The sequence below is a fragment of the Rhamphochromis longiceps genome, linkage group LG9 (genome assembly GCF_057381845.1).
Source record: "Rhamphochromis longiceps isolate RC_006_pf linkage group LG9, R_longiceps_female_GT1.1, whole genome shotgun sequence".
NCBI classification, from domain to species: domain Eukaryota; kingdom Metazoa; phylum Chordata; class Actinopteri; order Cichliformes; family Cichlidae; genus Rhamphochromis; species Rhamphochromis longiceps.
Window position 1 is genome coordinate 3,183,809 of NC_140565.1, and position 21,884 is coordinate 3,205,692.

Sequence of the window (21,884 nt, forward strand, 5' to 3'; positions counted from 1 at the left end):
GGAGGAAAACACGCCTGTGCCACATCAACATGTTAAAACCCTACCATGATAGGGAAACCCATGAGACTGTTGCCAGTGTGGCAACCTCCAGCTCTGTCTCTGCCACCGTGCTGAGTGTAGAGGCCAGTGCTGACGACGGTCTGCATATACTTTCTGAGGGACAACAGTGTAGACGGTTGGCGAATTCAGCTTACTTAGCCGAAGTAACGGCCCACTTGTCTCATCTGTCCCCTTCACAATGCGAAGATGTGCTTAATCTACTGCACTCCTACCCCTTTCTCTTTGGTGATGTGCCCTCGCGTACTAATGTTTGTGAACATGATATCGATGTTGGGGACGCAACCCCAATCAAACGGCACGCGTACCGCTGCCCTATGGGAAAGCGCGAGGTGATGAGGAAGGAGGTCAGTTATCTAGCAGAGAATGGTTTGGTGAGACAGAGTCACAGCCCTTGGAGCTCTCCATGTTTACTTACGCCCCAATCTGGTGGCTGATGCACTCTCACGCAGTGCATAGTGATGAGTTTCTTCTGTGTTTTGTATAGTGTGGATATAGGGTGGGGGGGAATGTTACATCCTGGGAGGCTGTGGGAGTGTGTGGGCGTGGTGTTGTCTTCTCCCTCTCCTCCTCCTCCTTCGTTCTGGCCACTCCCCTTGTCTCTCTCTGCCCCTGCCTTCTCCTTTAGGTCACACCTGCTGCTCATCTGCTCTCGTTACAACCAATTACCCTCAGGGGTGATATAAGCTGGAGTAGAGCAGTGTGGAGGAGGAGGGAGAGGTTTCTGGTGGATTTCCTCTGGGCTGGTCAGAGTGTGCTACTAGCCTAGGTGTGGAACAGCCTGCTGCGTGTGACCAGCCTTCTGGTGTGTGGCTCTTTGTGAGTAGTGTTTAACTGAGCAGTGATTGCCCATGAGTGACGGCGGCCTTCATTAGTTTGTGTGGCCTGCCTGGATATTGTTTGCTAGCAGCGTTGCTGTCTCTTTCTGTTGAAGCCTTATTGTTGCTTTCTTTGTTGAAGTGGTCATTACCACTTTGGGTTGACCTCCCTGATTTCTCATTAAAGCAGCGGTGCTGTCTCCTTTTGTTGTTGCCATTTGTATGATTATTGAGGTGTTTGCCTACAATAAAGATCTATTTTATGTTAAATACCTCTGCCTGGCGTTCTTTTCATTCCACCTGGATCTAACTGTTACTGTCCCCCACCCTCATCGCCTAGACTTTTAAGTGGGGACGTAACACCACGTCAACGCGATAAAGCGGGCTAACCCGTGTTAGGATTTACTCGGTGTTAAAGCATTATTGTGGCTTAAACGTGTTAATGCCGACATCGCGACTAACGCGATTAACAATTAAACCAGCGCAGTCTGAGTCAAAATCCCTGATGTTGCTGTTAGCTAATTTTGGGCAATTTGTCCAATGTCTGTCCATTCTGCTGACAGCCCTAAAATAAAAGCAAGGGGTATAAGTGTATTTAGTCGTGTATTTATTTATATGCCTGAAGAAAAAACTTCTTACAGTTTTGATGCCCAAGCTTTCTCAGTACTTGTATCACTCTCTGCAGTCGCCATTACAGAAATGTCACATGTCGTCATTTTGAGTACTAGGCCTTTAACATTTTAAAAGAAGGCATAAATTAGGACTATGAATAAGTCAGCTGTGTTTATGCTGTAAACTACACTACTGCTAGTTCTGCTGCTACTGATGATGATGACAATGATGACGATAATCGTAATACTGTATATGCTTTGGTAATACAGCCAATCAAAACGTACAGGAGAACATGCGAAGGAGACGCATTCCTCCACGGGAGGATGCAGTCTGTCATGTTTCTGCTGGAAGGGACAAACTGGGACTTGATATCCACTACATAAATGCCTTCAAAGGTAAGTTGGTCTTTAGTTTGGATTAGATTTGGAGTTTGTCACTTTGTCTTTTGTCACTCACTTGGTATGCCTATGCAATTCAGGTCGGGGCATTTTCACGACTGTTCCATTCCAAAAAGGAGACTTCCTTTTGGAATACAGAGGTAAACTCATAACAAAAGAAGAATGTGAGCGGAGACACAGAGTTTATCATGACAGCCTGAAGGTGTTCATGTTTGAATTCAAGTTAGATGGAAAACTCTGGTGGTGCGTATTATATCAGTGTAGTTTGATTAAGATTAAATTACACATTTGATTTATGAAAAAAAAAGCTTCCTAACAAAAACTAGTTAAGCTAATACTTTTTTGCCTAACCCCACAGTGTGGATGTATCTCAAGAAGATGGGTCATTAGGCAGACTTGTCAACGACAACCACATCAGTCCAAGTGCTAAGATGAAAATATTAAATATCAATGGAAAGCCCCATCTATGCTTATTTGCAAGCAGAGACATAAGTCCAGGCGAAGAAATAGACTATAATTATGGTGACTCGGATTGGCTCTGGAGATGCAAGGTATTTCTACAATTGTACTTTTTGGAACTGATAAATTGCATACCGTAAGCCATTTTTACATTTGTACCTACTCAAATTGGCTTAATGTGACTTAGGGCATCTAGTTTTTCACTGAAATTGAGTATCACCTACTGTGCCTGGGGTCCCTATAGCAATGCAGCCGAGCATCCAGTGATATAAATGCCACAGCAAGCATGGACGTCAAGGTGACAAAATGCCTGCTGCTCAGTCTATACTTTAGTGTTCAATTCAGGGATCACGCTGTTAATTTTGGTCGCTATTTCAAACATTTCAGAGTTTCAAAAATGATGGCTTGGATTTTCACGAAGGAGGCGCACTCATAACTTATCGAGTGACACCATTGACCAGCCACCTGGTGGCATTCAGTCTGTCTATGTCAAATTTTCTGATCACTTTGGATCACTTGGAACCTTGGTGCAGTAGTTACTGAAAAACTACATGGTACTATAACCTACTGGAAAAACAGGGGTAGGTACTAATGGAAAACAGGCAATTGTGATGGCTGCCACATCAAAGCCCTCTAAAAGCACTAAAAAAAATATCAGCAGGTATGCAGAAATAAAAAAATGGCTTTCGGTTTCTAAATTTTAACAGTGATTGATGTTTAATGTGATTCTACACAGCAAAATCTCCAGTGTTAAATTAACACTGGAGAGTGTCTATAAGGGTCCACACCTCTGAGTGTTAAATACAACACTGTTGAGTGTTAAATTAACACTTTTGACAGTGTTATATGTTTAAAAGTAACCTAGTCAGTTTTGAAGATTAACAATGGCTAACACTGCACAGTGCTGATTTTCTAACACTGGAAAATAACTCAAAATGTTAGAAATATTCCAGTGTTAGAAAATCAGCACTGCTGACTAGGTTACTTTTAAACATTTAACACTGTCAAAAGTGTTAATTTAACACTCAACAGTGTTGTGTGGACCCATATAGACACTCTCTAGTGTTAATTTAACACTGGAGATTTTGCTGTGTAGCCTCTTTAGTTAGATTCATTTTAAATTTTGGCCCTCGAAGATAAATGGGCCCTAGTGACAGTTCGTTGCTGCTACAGGTGATTGTTTTACTCCTTTAGCAATGGCTTAAAAAATAAAGAAATCACACTGACTATTTGTCTCTTAATCATAGGGCCTTAAATTCTCTATACATGACAGTGAATATTTTAAAGACATTAGCTTGAAACTTATCTTTCTCATACAGTTTATTTAATGTTTCAAAAGCCTCTTCAAAAATGCACTGTATTTTCATTTTCTATCTGTTACACACGAAGACTGAGACCAGCCAGATTCAGAAGACTGTGAGCTGCCTAAAGCCGCAACCAAACAGCTTTCCAAACAATGATCTGGACCTGAAACATCCAGAGCCTGAAAGGGTAAATATAATCCAGTGTACCACTTAATGAACTAATAATTTAATCTATCATCATTCTTTATGGATGCTGTGTGTGTGTGTGTTTGGCAGTCACCTGGGTGTGATGTGATTTACATGGACCGTGGCTTGTAGGTCCTTTTCATTGTTTCAAAGTGCAAGTCTGTATAACATGTGTGTGTGTGTGTGTGTGTGCGCGTTGGTAAAGATGTATTAGCTGGACATTTCGTCTGAATACACACCACACTAGAAGGACATTTTGAATTAACAGGACAGAGGCGGTGTCCTGCTAATTTTGACTGAAATCTAACAACGTAGAGTGGTTTCTATTGGTCCACTAACCCTAAAAAAACAAAAAAATCAAGATGTCGGTTTAATACATATAAACTTGATTTTGTGTTAAATCTGTGTATCACCAAGAGTGTCCCTGGTGGTAGCGTGTGTAATAGCAGGACCTCATGAATATTCACACATGTGTGAATAATAATGAGGCTTGTGTGTAGTTGTCCCGCCAATTCTTACACAGTCCTTCCAATTCACATGTGGGTTAGATAACTGGTAAATGTTCCAAAATGACCACACCAAATGAACCACTGTATGTTGAACTTAATTGTAATAAAAGCCTGCTTTACCTTGTTGGAAAGAAGACATATGAAGCTTTGCTTTTATATGAAACACTAAGGTTTTGTGTAATTATTCACAGTTATACTAAGTAAATACAGTTACGTACTTACAAAGTGGTATGAAAAAGTATTTGACTGATAAGTTATTTATTTTTTGGTTTGTTCTCTCATTTATCTGTTATCAGATTAGATGAAGAGAACCTGAGTGAATACAAATATAGGTTGTTTTCTATTATCTTATTTTTCAAGGGGAAATGCTTTCCTGGCCCTGTGTAAAGAGGATATTGCAATTCTAAAACAAATGTAAAAAAGAGTGACCTTTATTGGGTACACCTCGAACTGCTCGTTAACTACTCACTAATTGGGCAATCACATAGTGGCAACTCAATGCATTTAGGTGTCATGGTCCTGGGTCTCTCGACCCAGCATTTTGAGTTTGTGGTTATTTTTTATTCACTGTTTTAGGTCCTCTTGCCTTCACGTTTATCTGTGTTCCCTGGGTCTTGTGTTCACCCTTTCCCTTCACTGTGTGTTTTGTATTTATTGCTGTCTGTGTTTTGGTTTTTTGCTGCTCCATGCTTTGTTGTTCTGCTTTCTTAGTGTACAGTTTTGATTATTATTTTCCCATGTTTCGGTTATCATGGTTTGGTGTTCTGTCTCTGTGGCTGTATCCCAATTCAGGGTCTGCAGCCTTAAAATACGCAGCCTTAGCAGTCCACAAGGGCCGCGTACTCAAAGACCGCTAAGGTCGGAAGTGAGAGGCTTGTGAAATGGGACGGTCTAGGCTCCGTCGCACTGCTCAGGTTGCCTAGCAACCATGATACTCACCGCTGGAAACGTTTCTGTTGGATTGTGTGTCCACAGGTGTTTGTACTTTGCGTCACAATAAAATGACGGTAAAAGGCTCCGCCCACTTCCTATCCATGTCTCACCATGCAACGACTTTGTGAATGGACTGGAGAAGTGTAGTGGCAGAGTCCTCCATCAGAAATAAGATATGTGTGTTGACTTTTTATTCTCCCTCAAAAATATTATGCCATGACGTGGCCCAGAGCAGCTCTGCTAACAGGTTATGGGCCCAGCACGCTTCCGCTGCGCAAGTTACCGGCAGGTGTTAAAAGTTTGGCACGATTGAGTGAGTAAGCGTTTTTGTGCATCATGAGCAGACGCACGGCAGAGTCGGGCAGTCGATATTCCCGTTTGCAATTTGATGGAGATGAAAGGAAATATGAGATATGGGAAACGAAGTTCCTTGGTCATCTCAGACTACAAGGTTTGAAAGATGTCATCTTAAAGGCTGAGGGTGATGAAGAAGCCGATGGTGAAGATGATGACAAAAATGCAGAAGCATATGCAGAGTTGATACAATTTCTGGATGACAAAAGTTTATCGTTAGTTATGAGAGATGCAGTTGATGACGGACGGAAGGCCCTAAAAATTTTGAGAGGTCATTATGCAGGAGTGGGCAAGCCAAGGATCATAAGTCTGTACACCGAACTCACTTCTCTCACAAATGAAAAGAATGAAAGTGTGACGGACTATATTATCCGAGCAGAAGCAATTATCACAGCGTTAAAAAATGCGGGTGAGTCACTAACTGATGGACTTCTGATCGCAATGATAATGAAAGGTCTACCAGAGACGTTTAAACCCCTGATTGTGCACGTTACACAGAGTGAAGCAAAAATCACATTTTCAGATTTTAAAGTAAAACTCAGAAGTTATGAAGAAACCAAGCGAATGCGTGTGGCTATAACTAATGACAACGTAATGAGGACAAAAGTGCAATCAGACCAGGATTCTACTTCATGGCGAGCAGATGACCGAAGATCAAAGAATAATGAGATTGTGTGTTTTAAATTTTCGACTAAAGGGACACACTGCAAGAACGTGCCGATCTAGAGTATGGTGCAGTTTTTGCCGGAGTAGTACACACAAAGATGCGACCTGTAGAAGGAAGCTAAGACGGGATGAAGCGAGAGGGGTCGTGGAGAAGGACTACGCGTTCAAGACGGGCTCCAAACCCCAGAGGGTCCCGGACGGCGGCCAAGAGATGCTGAATAACCAGCTATTGGTGGATACGGGAGCGACGTCACATATCTTCACGAAGATCGAGAGTTTTAAGACTTTTGATGACACATTTCAACCCGAGGCTCATTGTGTAGAGTTGGCTGACGGAAGGCGGAGCAGAGGAGCTGCAAAGCGGCGAGGAGATGCTGAGATAAGTATGATCGACAGTAAAGGACGCAGCCACAAGGTAACATTGAAACAAGCACTCTACATTCCATCGTTCCCACAGGACATTTTGTCAGTAAAAGCAGCTACTAGTAACGGAGCCACTGTGGTTTTCAAACACGGGGACAGTTTTCTTAAACATGTTGATGGAACAAAATTCCCTATATATGAACACGAGAGACTGTTCTTTATAAACACTGTGCAAGAGTTTGAAGATAAATGTAATGGATGTTTTGATATGCAAACGTGGCATGAAATCCTAGGACACTGTAATTATGAGGATGTTCAAAATCTGCAAAATGTCGTTGATGGAATGGAAATTAAGGGTAAAATCAACAAAAATATGCAATGTGAAGCCTGTATACAAGGGAAGTTTATTCAAACTAGGAACCGAGAACCGGATGAAAAGGCCAGGGCAGCATTAGAGTTGGTACATACGGATTTGGCTGGTCCGATTACGCCAAACTCTAAAGAAGGGTTTAAGTTTGTTTTGTCGTTTGTTGATGATTATTCAGGTGCAACATTTGTATATAATCTGAAACACAAAAGTGATACAACTCAAGCAACTGAAAGATTTATTGCAGATGTGGCGTCATATGGGAAAATCAAGTGCATTCGTTCTGATAATGGAACTGAATTTACAAGCAGTCAGTTCAGAGATTTATTAAGTAGACACGGCATTAGGCAGGAAACTTCGGCGCCATATTCGCCTCATCAAAACCGAACAGCAGAGAGGAACTGGCGTACACTTTTTGACATGGCGAGATGCATGTTAGTTGAGAGCGAATTGCCAAAGTCTTTATGGCCATATGCAGTACAAACCGCGGGAGTGATTAGGAACCGATGTTTTAACAAACGCACAGGTCAGACAGCGTATAAGATGTTAACTGGAAAAAGACCTGATCTTTCTAGAATGAAAAAATTCGGATCATTGTGCTATGCTTATAAACAAAATAGGGGAAAGCTGGATCCAAGATGCGACAAAGGTGTTTTCTTGGGATATGACAAAAATAGTCCAGCATATTTGATCTATTTCCCAAAAACCGGGAAGGTTGAAAAGCACAGATTGATAAAAATACTAAATCCCGCGACAATGGATCAACAAACACAGAGTGATCAGATGTATGAAGATGAGGTTTATGAATCCAGAAAAGATGGTGAACCCAAACAGACGAAGGATGAGGACATTCCAGATGGTAGTGAAAGCAGTCAAACTGAGTCCGAGGTTAAAACTGAGGATAAAGTAGATGCTGGAGCTACACGTTATCCATCCAGAATCAGAAAGAGACCTGATTATTTGAGTGATTATATCACGGATGTGAAAGAGTGTGAAAATGAACAGATGCAAACTAGTGTTGATTATTGCTACAGATTGTTGTGTGAAATACCCACATCATTTAGTGAAGCTATTGTGTCAAGTGAGTCAAAAGAATGGGAAAAAGCGATGAATGAAGAAATTCAATCCCTTAAGGAGAATGACACATTTACTTTAACCACTTTACCAGAGGGTAAGAAAGCAGTGGGGGGTAAATGGGTTTATGCCGTTAAAAAGAACTCAGACGGATCAGACAGATATAAAGCTCGATTTGTGGCTAAAGGTTTTAGTCAAACAAAAGGAGTTGATTATGAGGAGACTTTTTCACCGACTGCTAATTTATCGAGTGTGAGAGTTTTGATGCAGAAAGTGGTTCAGGATGATATGTTGGTTCACCAGATGGATGTAAAAACCGCCTATCTACACGCACCAATAAATGAAGAAATATATATACAACAACCAGAAGGTTTTGAGACAGAATCAAGTGAGACTAATAAACTGGTGTATAGACTAAAGAAATCACTTTATGGGCTGAAGCAATCGGGTCGTAACTGGAACCAAACCTTACATGACTATTTAAGCAGTTGTGGATTTAGACAAAATATTGCTGATCATTGTGTGTATTCAAAAGAAACTGAAAGTGAAAAAGTAATCATCATAGTGTGGGTGGATGATTTACTCATTGCAGCTAACAATGAAAATGTGCTTTCAGGCGTGAAAGAAATGCTCTCTTCTAAATTCCAAATGAAAGATCTGGGGAAACTTAACCATTTTCTAGGAATAGATTTTCTTCAAGAAAAAGAATGTGTCAAAATGTCATAGAAAATATATATTGAGAACATTTTAAAAAGATTTAACATGCAAAACTGTAAGCCAAGGTTAACACCCTGTGAACAGAAATGGACTCATTCTGATAAATTCGAGACATTACCAGATGTGAGGAGATATCGTGAAGCGGTAGGATGTCTTATTTATCTGAGCTATTGTACGCGACCTGATTTAAGCTATGTTGTCAGCAAACTGTCACAACACTTCAATGCGCCAACTGTTGATGATTGGACAGCAGTGAAACATGTTCTGAGGTATCTAAAAGGTAGTCAAGGAAAAGAACTGTGTTTTAGGAAATGTTCAAGTGGAAAACTAGGTCTACAAGCATACAGTGATGCAGACTGGGCATCCGATGTTTCTGATAGACGGCGTATGACAGGTTATTGTGTAAGCCTAAATGAAAATGGTCCTTTGATATCATGGAAAACCAAAAAGCAGACAACTACAGCACTATCAACTTGTGAAGCCGAATACATGGCATTAGCAGCAACAATTCAGGAGTGTATGTATTTGACTTATTTGATTCAAGATCTTGATGAGTTTGAGTATGAAATACCTATGATATTGGAGGACAATCAGGGAACAATCGCTTTGTCAAAAAATCCAGTGAACAGACAAAGATGTAAACACATTGATGTGAAATATCATTTTATAAGGTCAGCTGTACATGAAAGGAAAGTGCTCATTGATTACTGTCCAACTGAGTCAATGGTAGCAGATATGATGACGAAACCAGTTTCAAAGTCTAAGTTAGACAAATTCTCTGTATTTGTGTTTGGAATGTAAGATGTTTTTTTCGGAGGACTGTTTTTCCCCAACCTGTGTACAAGTGGGGGTGTTGGATTGTGTCCACAGGTGTTTGTACTTTGCGTCACAATAAAATGACGGTAAAAGGCTCCGCCCACTTCCTATCCATGTCTCACCATGCAACGACTTTGTGAATGGACTGGAGAAGTGTAGTGGCAGAGTCCTCCGTCAGAAATAAGATATGTGTGTTGACTTTTTATTCTCCCTCAAAAATATTATGCCATGACGTGGCCCAGAGCAGCTCTGCTAACAGTTTCATACAGTATTGTTTGACAGAAATAAAGGAGAAAATTCATTTGTTTTTGTTCATGTGTTTGTTTTTCTATGAGCTTTGATGTGATAAGTATCTGAGGCTGAGACCACGGGACTGTAAAACATGATTGTTGGGCTTCATTTCTGTACTGAACAGTCATTTTAAAATTAGTTAGTAATTAACAATTAACTAATGTTGTTCATGAAACTAAAGTGGCAATGGCAATGAAAATATAATATGGCCAATATTAAAGTTATTATTATATTAATCATTACTTGTTATTACAGCAGTGAACTTGAACTCTGTGTCAAATACTGAGCTTCAGTAAAGATTCAAGTTGCAGTTATTTATATTTCCCATCACCTTAAATCTTCACTCAAAGACAAGTATCTTTGACAGTGTATATATCGATGTATTATATATAAGAGACAAATGTTGTTCTTTTAATATGTTGGTATTACTAAATTTGGCTCAATGCTGACATATATGTGTAAAAATAAAATGTACGAGCTGTGATAACAGTTTGTGATAGAATGAAGAGTAGACTGATATATTAAATATTCCTTTATTGAGTGAGGAAATCAGACCATGTCATGTCATAACTGCTTTAAGTCCTACAGAATAGATATCAGAGCCTTAAACAGGCTGACTTCTGCTAAATGGGTCAAACTGGGCACAAAGTATACAAACACATAACATATTTATAGAATATGATGGAACACTATAGATCAACTTACCTCAGAATATATAAAGCATAGAAATAATTACAGCAATATGATCCAACAAACACAGCAGTACTACTAATGCAAAATACTCAAAGCTTCCTAGAACTGAAACAAACATGGACATTTATTTTGAGGTCCATTCTGCTGCTGATACATACTTTAGGTTTGTGAATATTAAACTTGTTCCTGCCTTTCATAGTGTTTCCCTTGAAGGCCCTGAGTACTTTCTCCCACACTAAAAACACTGGAATGACAACATTATTTGAACATGACCTAATCAGACTGATTCAGGACAGACAATGAGTTCTTTTAACCTTTTCTAGCGTCCTTCACACAGAGGGAACAGTCTGTCTATTCTCTCCATCTGTCAGCTGCTGCTGGCTCTTCCTCCTCCTCTTCCTCACACACTGCTGAGTTTGTCCTGGTGGATCATCAGGGGTGCAAAGCCTCACAGATGATGTGCAGCAGTGGGTTCCTCAGTTTGTCCTCACTCTGGACACTTGCAGTTGTCACACATGGAAATCAAATGTGTGATAAGCTGCAGGATTCAAACACAAGTGTAACTTATAAATACATGTTCATACTTTTATTCCACAATCAGAGAGAAAGAAAAAGAGAGAGAGTGCAGGACAGACAGACAGGTGACAGTCTCAGGTGTACACACTGCTACAAAACAGCAAAAGAGAAGGAGGATTTAGTGTTTGTGTTATTCCGAGTGCTAAACAAGAAGAGTTCCCAGATGGTACAGTGGACACATGTGTGACTCCTGTGATTAAAGCTTCTTTCTTTCAGCTTAACGAGTGAAACAAACGTTCAAACACACGTTAAAGTCCGTTTGGCTCGACACCACCGAACAGAGGCAGCAATATAACATAGCTAACATTAACAGTGCAGTGAATCCTCCTTGTGCCGTGATATTCAGGACTGCAAACCGAGCAGCATCACTGACTTTCAGCTTGTTGTGTTTGTGGATATATGACTGACTTTAATTATCCATAAAAACATCACATTCTCTGTAAGATTAAGGTCGACTATTGAACGGCGTATATTTTAAAGGCTTTAAAACAAAGTAAACGCTGAAAGTACAAACATCACTAATGTCACATAACTTTGCCAACATGTGGCCAACAGTAATGTTTTAATGTTCTTCGTTATTAAACATTTGTACATAAATAAGTGAATTAATATTCAGTACTTACTTTTCCAAGTTTACTCTTTGGCCGCCCCGCTTCCGCTGTTTTTTTCCGGCAAAATTATCCACACCCAACGCCGCGCTATGCATTCTGGGATATGTTGGGCCATGAAGTCTACACAGCCACATCCTTCAAATTCAGGGAAATGAAGGACGCATTTGTGGGCCACATTTCGAGCAGCCTTTGAATTGAAACTTAAAATGCGGCCTTTAAGGCTGCAGACCCTGAATTGGGATACAGCCCCTGTTGCTCTCCCCTGTCTGTGTTCTCTGTCAAATCCCTGTGTGAAGCCATGTCTCTGAGTCTGTCTCTGTGATTTTGTGTTTCCTGCTTTACTTTCAAGGTCTTTGGCTGTATCCCAATTCAGGGTCTGCAGCCTTAAAGGCTGCATTTTAAGGCCGATTACATCACAGCGGCGCGCCGAAGGCTGTCCCAATTCAAAGGCTGCTCGAAATGCGGCCCTGAAATGCGTCCTTCATTTCCCTGAATTTTAAGGCTGTGGTGATGTAGACTTCGTGGCCCAACATATCCCACAATTCATAGCGCGGCAGTCACTGTGGACAATTTTGCTGCAGACGGCAGAAGCGGAGCGGCCGAAGAGTAAACTGTTAAACGTAAGTACTGAATATTATGTCACTTATTTATGTGCAAATGTTTAATAATGAGGAACATTAAAACATTACTGTTGGCCACATGTCGGCAAAGTTATGACATTAGCGATGTTTGTACTTTTAGCGTTTACTTGGTTTTAAAGCCTTTAAAATATAATAATACAATAGTTGACCTTAATCTTACAGAGAATGTGATGATTGTATGGAAAATTAAAGTCAGTCATATATCCACAAACACAACAAGCTGAAAGTCAGTGATGCTGCTCGGTTTGCAGTCCTGAATATCACGGCACAAGCAGGATTCACTGCACTGTTAATGTTAGCTATGTTATATTGCTGCCTCTGCTCGGTGGTGTCGAGCCAAACGGACTTTAACGTGTGTTTGAACGAGCTGACGGTTCACTCGTTAAGCTGAAAGAAAGATGCTTTAATCACCGGAGTCACACATGTGTCCACTGCACCATCTGGGAACTCTTCTTGTTTAGCACTCGTAATAACACAAACACTAAATCCTCCTTCTCTTGTGCTGTTTTGTAGCAGTGTATACACCTGAGACTGTCACCTGTCTGTCTGTCCTGCACTCTCTCTCTTTTTCTTTCTCTCTGATTGTGGAATAAAAGTATGAACATGTATTTATAAGTTACACTTGTGTTTGAATCCTGCAGCTTATCACACATTTGATTTCCATGTGTGACAACTGCAAGTGTCCAGAGTGACGACAGACTGAGGGATCCACTGCTGCACACCATCTGTGAGGCTTTGCAGCCCTGATGATCCACCAGGACAAACTCAGCAGTGTGTGAGGAAGAGGAGGAGGAAGAGCCAGCAGCAGCTGACAGATGGAGAGAATAGACAGACTGTTCCCTGTTTATGAAGGACTGCTAGAAAAGTTTAAAATAACTAATTGTCTGTCCTGAATCAGTCTTATTAGGTAATGTTCAAATAATGTTATCATTCCAGTGTTTTCAGTGTGGGAGAAAGTACTCAGGGCCTTCAAGTTACACACTACGAAAGGCAGCAACAAGTTTAATATTCAGAAACCTAAAGTATGTATCAGCAGCAAAATGGAGCTAAAAATAAATGTTTGTTTCACTTCTATGAAGCTTTGAGTATTTTGGATTAGTAGCACTGCTGTGTTTGTTGCATCATATTGCTGTAATTGTTTATATGCTTTATATATTCTGAGGTAAGTTGATCTATAGTGTTACATCATATTCTATAAGGATGTTATGTGTTTGTTTACTTTCTGTCCAGTTTGACCCATTTAGCAGAAGTCAGCCTGTTTAAGGCTCTGATATCTATTCTGTATGACCTAAAGCAGTTATGACATGGTCTGATTTTCTCACCCAATAAAGGAATATTTAATATATCAGTCTACTCTTTGTTTATCAGAAACAGTTATCACAGCTCGTACATTTTCTTTTTACACATATATGTAAGCATTGAGCCAAATTTAGTAATGCCAACATATCAAACGGACAATATTTGTCTCTTATATATGATACATCTGTATATACACTGTCAAAGATACTTGTCTTTGAGTGAAGGTTTAAGGTCATAGGACATATAAATAACTGCAACTTGAATCTTTACTGAAAATCAGTATTTGACACAGAGTTCACTCACATGAATTTCACTCACATGTGCTGTAGAAGTGATTTGATTTGAGAGTTCAAACTCACTGCTGTAATGGCTTATGATGATTAATATAATAACTATAATATTGGCCATATCATATTTACACTGACTTTAGTCTCATGAACAACATTAGCTAATTGTTATTTACTAGCTAATCTTAAATGACTGCAGTACAAATATGAAGGCCAACAATCATGTTTTACAGTCCTGTGGTCTCAGCCTCAGATACTTATTAAATCACACAAAGCTCGTGTAGAAACAAACACACAAACAAAATATGTTCTCTTTCATTTCTGTCAAACAAAACTGTATGAAACGTTTCCAGCGATTGGTGTTATGGTTGCTAGGCAACCTGGGCAGCGCGATGGAGGCTAGACCGTCCCATTTCACAAGCCTCTTACTTCCGGCCTTAGCGGTCTTTGAGTACGCAGCCTTTGAGGATCGTTGAGGCTGCGTACTTTAAGGCTGCAGACCCTGAATTGGGATACAGCCTTTGTCTCATGTCAGTGTTTTCAGTTTTGCTTCCTTGGTCTCGTTAGCCCTGATGTCTCCCACCAGTGTTCACCTCCTGCCTCTCATTCCCCTCGTTATGCCCTGTGTATTTTAGCCCTGTATTTTCTGTGCTCCCTGTCGCGTCGTAAACGGCACTAATCCTGTGCTGTGTGTCTCCCCGTGGATTAGTTTTGTATTGTCTCTTATTTTCCAACCAGCAATAAAGCTGCCGTTTTTGAGTTTCACTCCAGTCTTCCGAGAGTCTGCATTTTGGGTCCTTTTCCTCGTTCCTGCCTGCACACAGCTGAACTATGACATTTAGGTATGTAGACATGGTCTACATACATACCTGCATGTTAGACCTAATCCCGAACCAAACTATTTAAAGCGGTATTTCCTTTAATTGTTGCTCCAGTTTTGGATATAATGAATTTATTTTTAGAAAATGGATACGTACCATAGGATTTTAAGGTTGCTGTAATTAAACCTCTATTTAAGAAACCCTCTTTTAATCAAGACAACTTAATGAACTATAGACCTATATCTAATCTTCCCTTCATATCTAAAATTCTTGAGGTAATAGTTGCCAATCAGGTGTGTTAGCACTTAAACAATAACGACCTGTTTGAAGAGTTTCAATCTGGCTTTAGAGCTCATCATAGCACTGAAACAGCTCTGGTGAAAGTTACTAATGATATTCTCATGGCCTCAGATAATGGACTGGTGACCATTCTGGTTCTACTGGACCTCAGTGCTGTTTTTGACACATTCAATCACAATATTCTCATAGAAAGGTTTGAAAATGTTGCAGGGATCAAAGGAACAGCACTAGGCTGGTTTAAATCTTACTTGTCCAACAGACTCAAGGTTTGTTTACGTAAATGATAAATCCTCTTCAACCTCTATGGTTACTTGTGGCGTACACCACAGGGTTCTGTACTTGGACTGACCCTTTTTACTATATATATGTTCCCTATTGGTAAAATCATTAGACAGCATGGGATAAATTTCCATAGCTATGCACACCTAAATCCTGATGAACCTAATCAGTTATAAAGATTACGGGCATGCTTGGAAGACATAAAAACCTGGATGTCTTCAAACTTCCTCCTTTTGAATTCCGACAAGACAGAAGTTGTCTTTGGACCAGAAGCTCAGAAAAACAAATTACTTGGTCAGTCCCTTCATCTGGATGGCATTAAATTAGCCTCCAGTAATAAAGCAAAGAACCTCTGTGTTATTTTTTGACAAAGACATGTCATTTAGATCTGACATGAAAGAGGTTTCTAGGGTCTCCTCCTTCCACCTCCGTAATATTGCTAAAATTAGAAACATCCCATCCAGGAGTGATGCTGAAAAACTAGTTGATGCCTTTGTTACTTCAAGGCTGCATTACTATAACTCTTAACTATCAGGAAGTCCACATAATGCAACTAAAAGTCTTCAGCTGATCCAAAATGCTGCAGCCAGGGTTCTGATGAATATCAAAAGAACAGATGACATCTCCTCCCGTGTTTTAAATGCACTTTAGAACAGCACGCAGCAACACTACATATGAGCGAGCGGAGGGAGGCATGGGGTCTTCACAGAGCCCCACTCTCTGCCAGCCGTCAGGGCGGGGGGGCCTGAAGGTGGAATTGGCCATCTGATCGAGGCCTGGGTTGCAGCGGCCCCCTGCCACTGCGGAGCCGGGGACGGTCTGCTTGATTTCCACCTCAGGGAGGAGGGCAACATCTGGGTCTGGGTATGAGTTCCCCCTCCGGGGCAAGAATACCTGGACCTGGGATGTAGAGAATGTTTGGGGAGTGTGATTGTGTGTACAGTGTCCATTTATGTCTGTGTCCACGTTGGGTGAGGGCCGAGTGTTTGTGGTTGTGTGTATGAGGGTGGGAAGGTATGTTTGTGTCTGCCGTACACATCACCACAAACAACACCACAAGCAGAGCACAAGTTTTAAGCCAGCGTGGTGTGATTATAGATGCCGTGCAGGTGGGTCCATCTCACATGCAGCGGCATCGCAGAACACGCCCCGCCACATACCCTCTTCCCCTGACTAAGACCGAGGAGCCACCTCCCCCCCCCCTCCATGAGCAAGCGAGGGAATAGGCCTGGAGCATCAGCGCCCCAGTCCAGCCACGGGGAAGTGACTACCTGGGCGTTCGCCTGTAGATCTAGCGGCGCTGGTGACGAGGTGGTTCCAGGGACCGCCCACGCTTCCAGCGGCACCCCCATCCCGCTAGCGCACCAGCCTGTGGCTCACCTGAGCCGGTCGTTCCCTCGCGCTGTCCAACAATTACAATAATTATACGGTTGCTGTAACAGATTGTAGATACAATGCAGGTGAGTCCATCTCACCTGCAGCAGCATCCCAGACCAGCCACAATAATAAAGATTTTTCTATTTCATTATAAACTTTGTCCTAATTATGTCATGAGTTTTTACTATTTAAAAAGAAAAAGAAAGCATCACAAAAACACTTAAGGTCATGAAAATTAATTGTATTGCTGCAATACTTAAATATCTGTGGTCTAATCTATTTTTATTCACCAATCTCATTGTAGCAATAATATGCCTTTTTGGTCCAAGTTAATTATTTGAATTTTAAAACTCTTTTAGCCAAATAACTTTGAAGTTGTTACTAAAACTCATCATCCCCATTTACTACTTTTGTTTCATTCTTTAAAAATTTAGAAGCATAAATATCAGTCTTTTGGAAAAATTACATTTTATACAGTATTATTAAGTCTACATATTCCAAGTGAGTTATGTCAGAATGCACTAGAGCAATTTAACTCTATTACATCATAGCATTCTATTTGCAAGAATCCCAGTGTTAATCCACTGTTCTTGGCCAATGATATCCACTCCTCAGCACTATGGGGGCGCTAATGTACATCTACGCTGGTTGCCAACCACCATGAACATTTAAAGAGCAGAAGAAGAAGAAGAGGACACTAAAGAGTTCAGGTGCACGACATGAGGATTTAATGAGACAGCTTTTATCTTACTGCTTTCGTAGAAGATCAGGTGAGAACCATACAAATTCCCTTACACATGATGTTTATATAAATATATTCATCCAATAAAGCAAAGTAATATAGGTTATTATATTACGTTCGGATACACCAAAGCATCTCATTTTTGACAGTTTAGCTAGCCAGCATGCTAGTAGCAAAAGTTTGACATTCTGTTGCTGTTGGTTTGATTAATTTTGGTTTTAGCATCACAAAACTTGTGGTTTTAAAACTAGTGAGATCTGTTTTCAGAAAATATTTTACAAATGAAACAAAAACTGTAGGACAAATATGCTTATTGTTCAACCATACTAAATCATTATTTTAATTTATAACTTTAAGAAATATAAAAGGTTAAGGAAATGTGGATATGAAAATTAACTCATTAAGATTTGCAGTAACCTTAGACCAAATAAAATATACGAAACAGAACTTCCACAGGTAGGGCATGCAGCCTCTGACACACAGTGATACAAGATAGGAGGAACTGTTGGGAAACACAGATATTTGGAACCTTTAGGGGAGCTCTCCCCAACATAAATAGATTTTTCGATCTGTTTATTTCTATGTCTACATACATTTTGTAGTATAATGTGTTATTTCTAAAGTCATTAATACCTGATCTTTGCAGGGGATGGCGGCAACAAGGCCACGGAGAGCTAAAATAAATCCCATACAAGATGCTAGGTATTACTGCTCCTTAGGTGAAGACAAGGCAGGATTTGATGTGAGGTATATTGATTCATTTAAAGGTGAGTTGATTCCAAAGAATGCAGTCAGCTTCTCAAAATAGAAATTTTTATGTTTTTTGTAGTTTTTTTGTAGCATACCATGCATGAGAAAATTAATAATCACGAATATAATTATACTTGTTTTATTATTATTATTATATTTCTATTTTTTCCTTGTCTTTCCCCAAGGAATTATGAACATGTTACATGTTCCAAAATAAATAATACAATATAATCAAATAAAAAACATTTAAAAACAAGAAGGATTTTAATTAAATGGTTTATAGTTTATTGCCCAATTTGTTTTTGATGTGTGTCTTTAGGTCGCGGTGTGTTCAGCTGTCGGTCATTTCAAAAGGGAGATTTTCTTTTTGAGTACAGAGGACAAATCATAACTAAAGAGGAACAAGAAAACCGAATGAAACTTTACCATGATGCACTCAAGGTTTTCATATTTGATTTCAAGTTCAATGGAAAACAGTTATGGTATGTAACTGCTTTGATAAAGGATAAAATACATGAGGTTTACAAATTATAATATTCAAATAATATTTTGAATTGAATATTAAAATGTTATTCAGACGTTCTACAACCTAATATACTTAATGACTTTCTTTACAGAGTGTAATTGTTATTGTATACTTTTTGTTTTAGTGTTGATGCTACCAGAGAGGACGGCTCACTTGGCAGACTTGTAAATGACGATAATGTGAATCCAAACAGTAAAATGACAGTTACCAGAGTGGATGGAAGGCCCCATCTCTGTTTGTTTGCAATCAAAGATATTGGTCCAGGAGAAGAAATCACCTATAACTATGGTGATTCCAACTGGCCATGGAGAAGCAAGGTATAATGTAAATAGTACAGTATAAGTATAAATAGTATTAAATGAATAAAGGCTATACTGAAAAGTATGCATACACACACGGGTCCTGTGTAATACTCAACTGGACAGGTCCAGACATTAGGAGGACTGTATTCATCTTGGCTAGACCCAAAGACTGCCATTCATTATTCATGCTTCTTCCTTAGAAATCCAACATGGTGCCATCTCAGGCTGTGGATGAGATTGCAGCCAGTTCCTCTCCTAACGACGCAACAAAGGTAAATTGGAGTTTCAGTGTCAGATTGTTTTAGTTGTAGACTGAGGTGCTAGTTATTAGGCAGTATTGAGGTATGTGGGTCCTTGGTTATCTTGACCAAGTAAGATGCACGCATTAGGAGGACTGGGATTTGAAACAGGAAGTATAAACAACTGAGTTCTACCTACAAGTGCGCCCACACACACGGGTCCTGTGTATTACTCAACTGGACAGGTCCAGACATTAGGAGGACCGAGTTTCGAAATGAATTCAGATCAATGAGAGTTACTCTGGCAATTGTGCATACACACACGGGTCCTGTGTATTACTCAACTGGACAGGTCCAGACATTAGGAGGACTGTATTCATCTTGGCTAGACCCAAAGACTGCCATTCATTATTCATGCTTCTTCCTTAGAAATCCAACATGGTGCCATCTCAGGCTGTGGATGAGAATGCAGCCAGTTCCTCTCCTAACGACACAACAAAGGTAAATTGGAGTTTCAGTGTCAGATTGTTTTAGTTGTAGACTGAGGTGCTAGTTATTAGGCAGTATTGAGGTATGTGGGTCCTTGGTTATCTTGACCAAGTAAGATGCACGCATTAGGAGGACTGAGATTTGAAACAGGAAGTATAAACAACTGAGTTCTACCTACAAGTGCGCCCACACACACGGGTCCTGTGTATTACTCAACTGGACAGGTCCAGACATTAGGAGGACTGAGTTTAGAAATGAATTCAGATCAATGAGAGTTACTCTGGCAATTGTGCATACACACACGGGTCCTGTGTATTACTCAACTGGACAGGTCCAGACATTAGGAGGACTGTATTCATCTTGGCTAGACCCAAAGACTGCCATTCATTATTCACGCTTCTTCCTTAGAAATCCAACATGGTGCCATCTCAGGCTGTGGATGAGAATGCAGCCAGTTCCTCTCCTAACGACGCAACAAAGGTAAATTGGAGTTTCAGTGTCAGATTGTTTTAGTTGTAGACTGAGGTGCTAGTTATTAGGCAGTATTGAGGTATGTGGGTCCTTGGTTATCTTGACCAAGTAAGATGCACGCATTAGGAGGACTGAGATTTGAAACAGGAAGTATAAACAACTGAGTTCTACCTACAAGTGCGCCCACACACACGGGTCCTGTGTATTACTCAACTGGACAGGTCCAGACATTAGGAGGACTGAGTTTAGAAATGAATTCAGATCAATGAGAGTTACTCTGGCAATTGTGCATACACACACGGGTCCTGTGTATTACTCAACTGGACAGGTCCAGACATTAGGAGGACTGTATTCATCTTGGCTAGACCCAAAGACTGCCATTCATTATTCACGCTTCTTCCTTAGAAATCCAACATGGTGCCATCTCAGGCTGTGGATGAGAATGCAGCCAGTTCCTCTCCTAACGACGCAACAAAGGTAAATTGGAGTTTCAGTGTCAGATTGTTTTAGTTGTAGACTGAGGTGCTAGTTATTAGGCAGTATTGAGGTATGTGGGTCCTTGGTTATCTTGACCAAGTAAGATGCACGCATTAGGAGGACTGAGATTTGAAACAGGAAGTATAAACAACTGAGTTCTACCTACAAGTGCGCCCACACACACGGGTCCTGTGTATTACTCAACTGGACAGGTCCAGACATTAGGAGGACTGAGTTTAGAAATGAATTCAGATCAATGAGAGTTACTCTGGCAATTGTGCATACACACACGGGTCCTGTGTATTACTCAACTGGACAGGTCCAGACATTAGGAGGACTGTATTCATCTTGGCTAGACCCAAAGACTGCCATTCATTATTCACGCTTCTTCCTTAGAAATCCAACATGGTGCCATCTCAGGCTGTGGATGAGAATGCAGCCAGTTCCTCTCCTAACGACGCAACAAAGGTAAATTGGAGTTTCAGTGTCAGATTGTTTTAGTTGTAGACTGAGGTGCTAGTTATTAGGCAGTATTGAGGTATGTGGGTCCTTGGTTATCTTGACCAAGTAAGATGCACGCATTAGGAGGACTGAGATTTGAAACAAGAAGTATGAAACCCCAACCCTAAATCTGGTTTGCATAAAGACGTAGTTCTCGGCTTGGTTGAAATGAACTCTGATGTAGTTAGATCGCATATTTGAATTTCAGCTGATCAAGGAGCAAGAATGAAGCTTACTATAGGAAGGAGCATGTAAATACAACCGAAACAATCGCTAAACTCTTTCCTGTTAATGCTAAGCACATTTATGTAACATTGTTGTGTAAAGGCCATCCGTTATGTCTTGATGGATTCATGACTTCATGATTTAATTATACTTTTTTACACTCCCAGTCAAAACTTTGGACACATCTTCTCATTTCAGAAAGAACAAATTGTAAGTCTAATCTTTTTTGGGTGTTGTGGGTCCACAATGAATTTTCTTTTCATTGTGGTTTTGTAATATATACCATAATATAAAACCTAGAAGAACAAATTGTTTTGAAAATTGATCTATATACAGCAGGTATTTTTCCCTTTA

At 40.3% G+C, this 21,884-nt stretch overlaps 1 long non-coding RNA gene and 2 pseudogenes across 3 annotated transcripts in view; 2 read left to right on the plus strand and 1 right to left on the minus strand.

Annotated features, from left to right (window-relative positions):
• The window catches only part of LOC146661538 (uncharacterized), a 91,870-nt pseudogene that overhangs the window by 47,453 nt on the left and 22,533 nt on the right, over positions 1 to 21,884 (minus strand). The window lies entirely within an intron of this gene.
• LOC146661540 (uncharacterized) overlaps positions 2,259 to 21,884 on the plus strand; it is a 28,392-nt gene continuing 8,766 nt past the window's right edge. Inside the window, exons 1-2 of the long non-coding RNA XR_014913228.1 lie at positions 2,259 to 2,436; positions 3,734 to 3,835. This is a non-coding gene — a long non-coding RNA (uncharacterized LOC146661540). The remainder of the gene's footprint in view (positions 2,437 to 3,733; positions 3,836 to 21,884) is intronic.
• Positions 17,714 to 19,329, plus strand: LOC146661541 (histone-lysine N-methyltransferase set-1-like; annotated as a pseudogene). The gene is made up of 3 exons (XR_014913227.1): positions 17,714 to 18,317; positions 18,620 to 18,782; positions 18,951 to 19,329. The product of XR_014913227.1 is annotated as a histone-lysine N-methyltransferase set-1-like (transcript).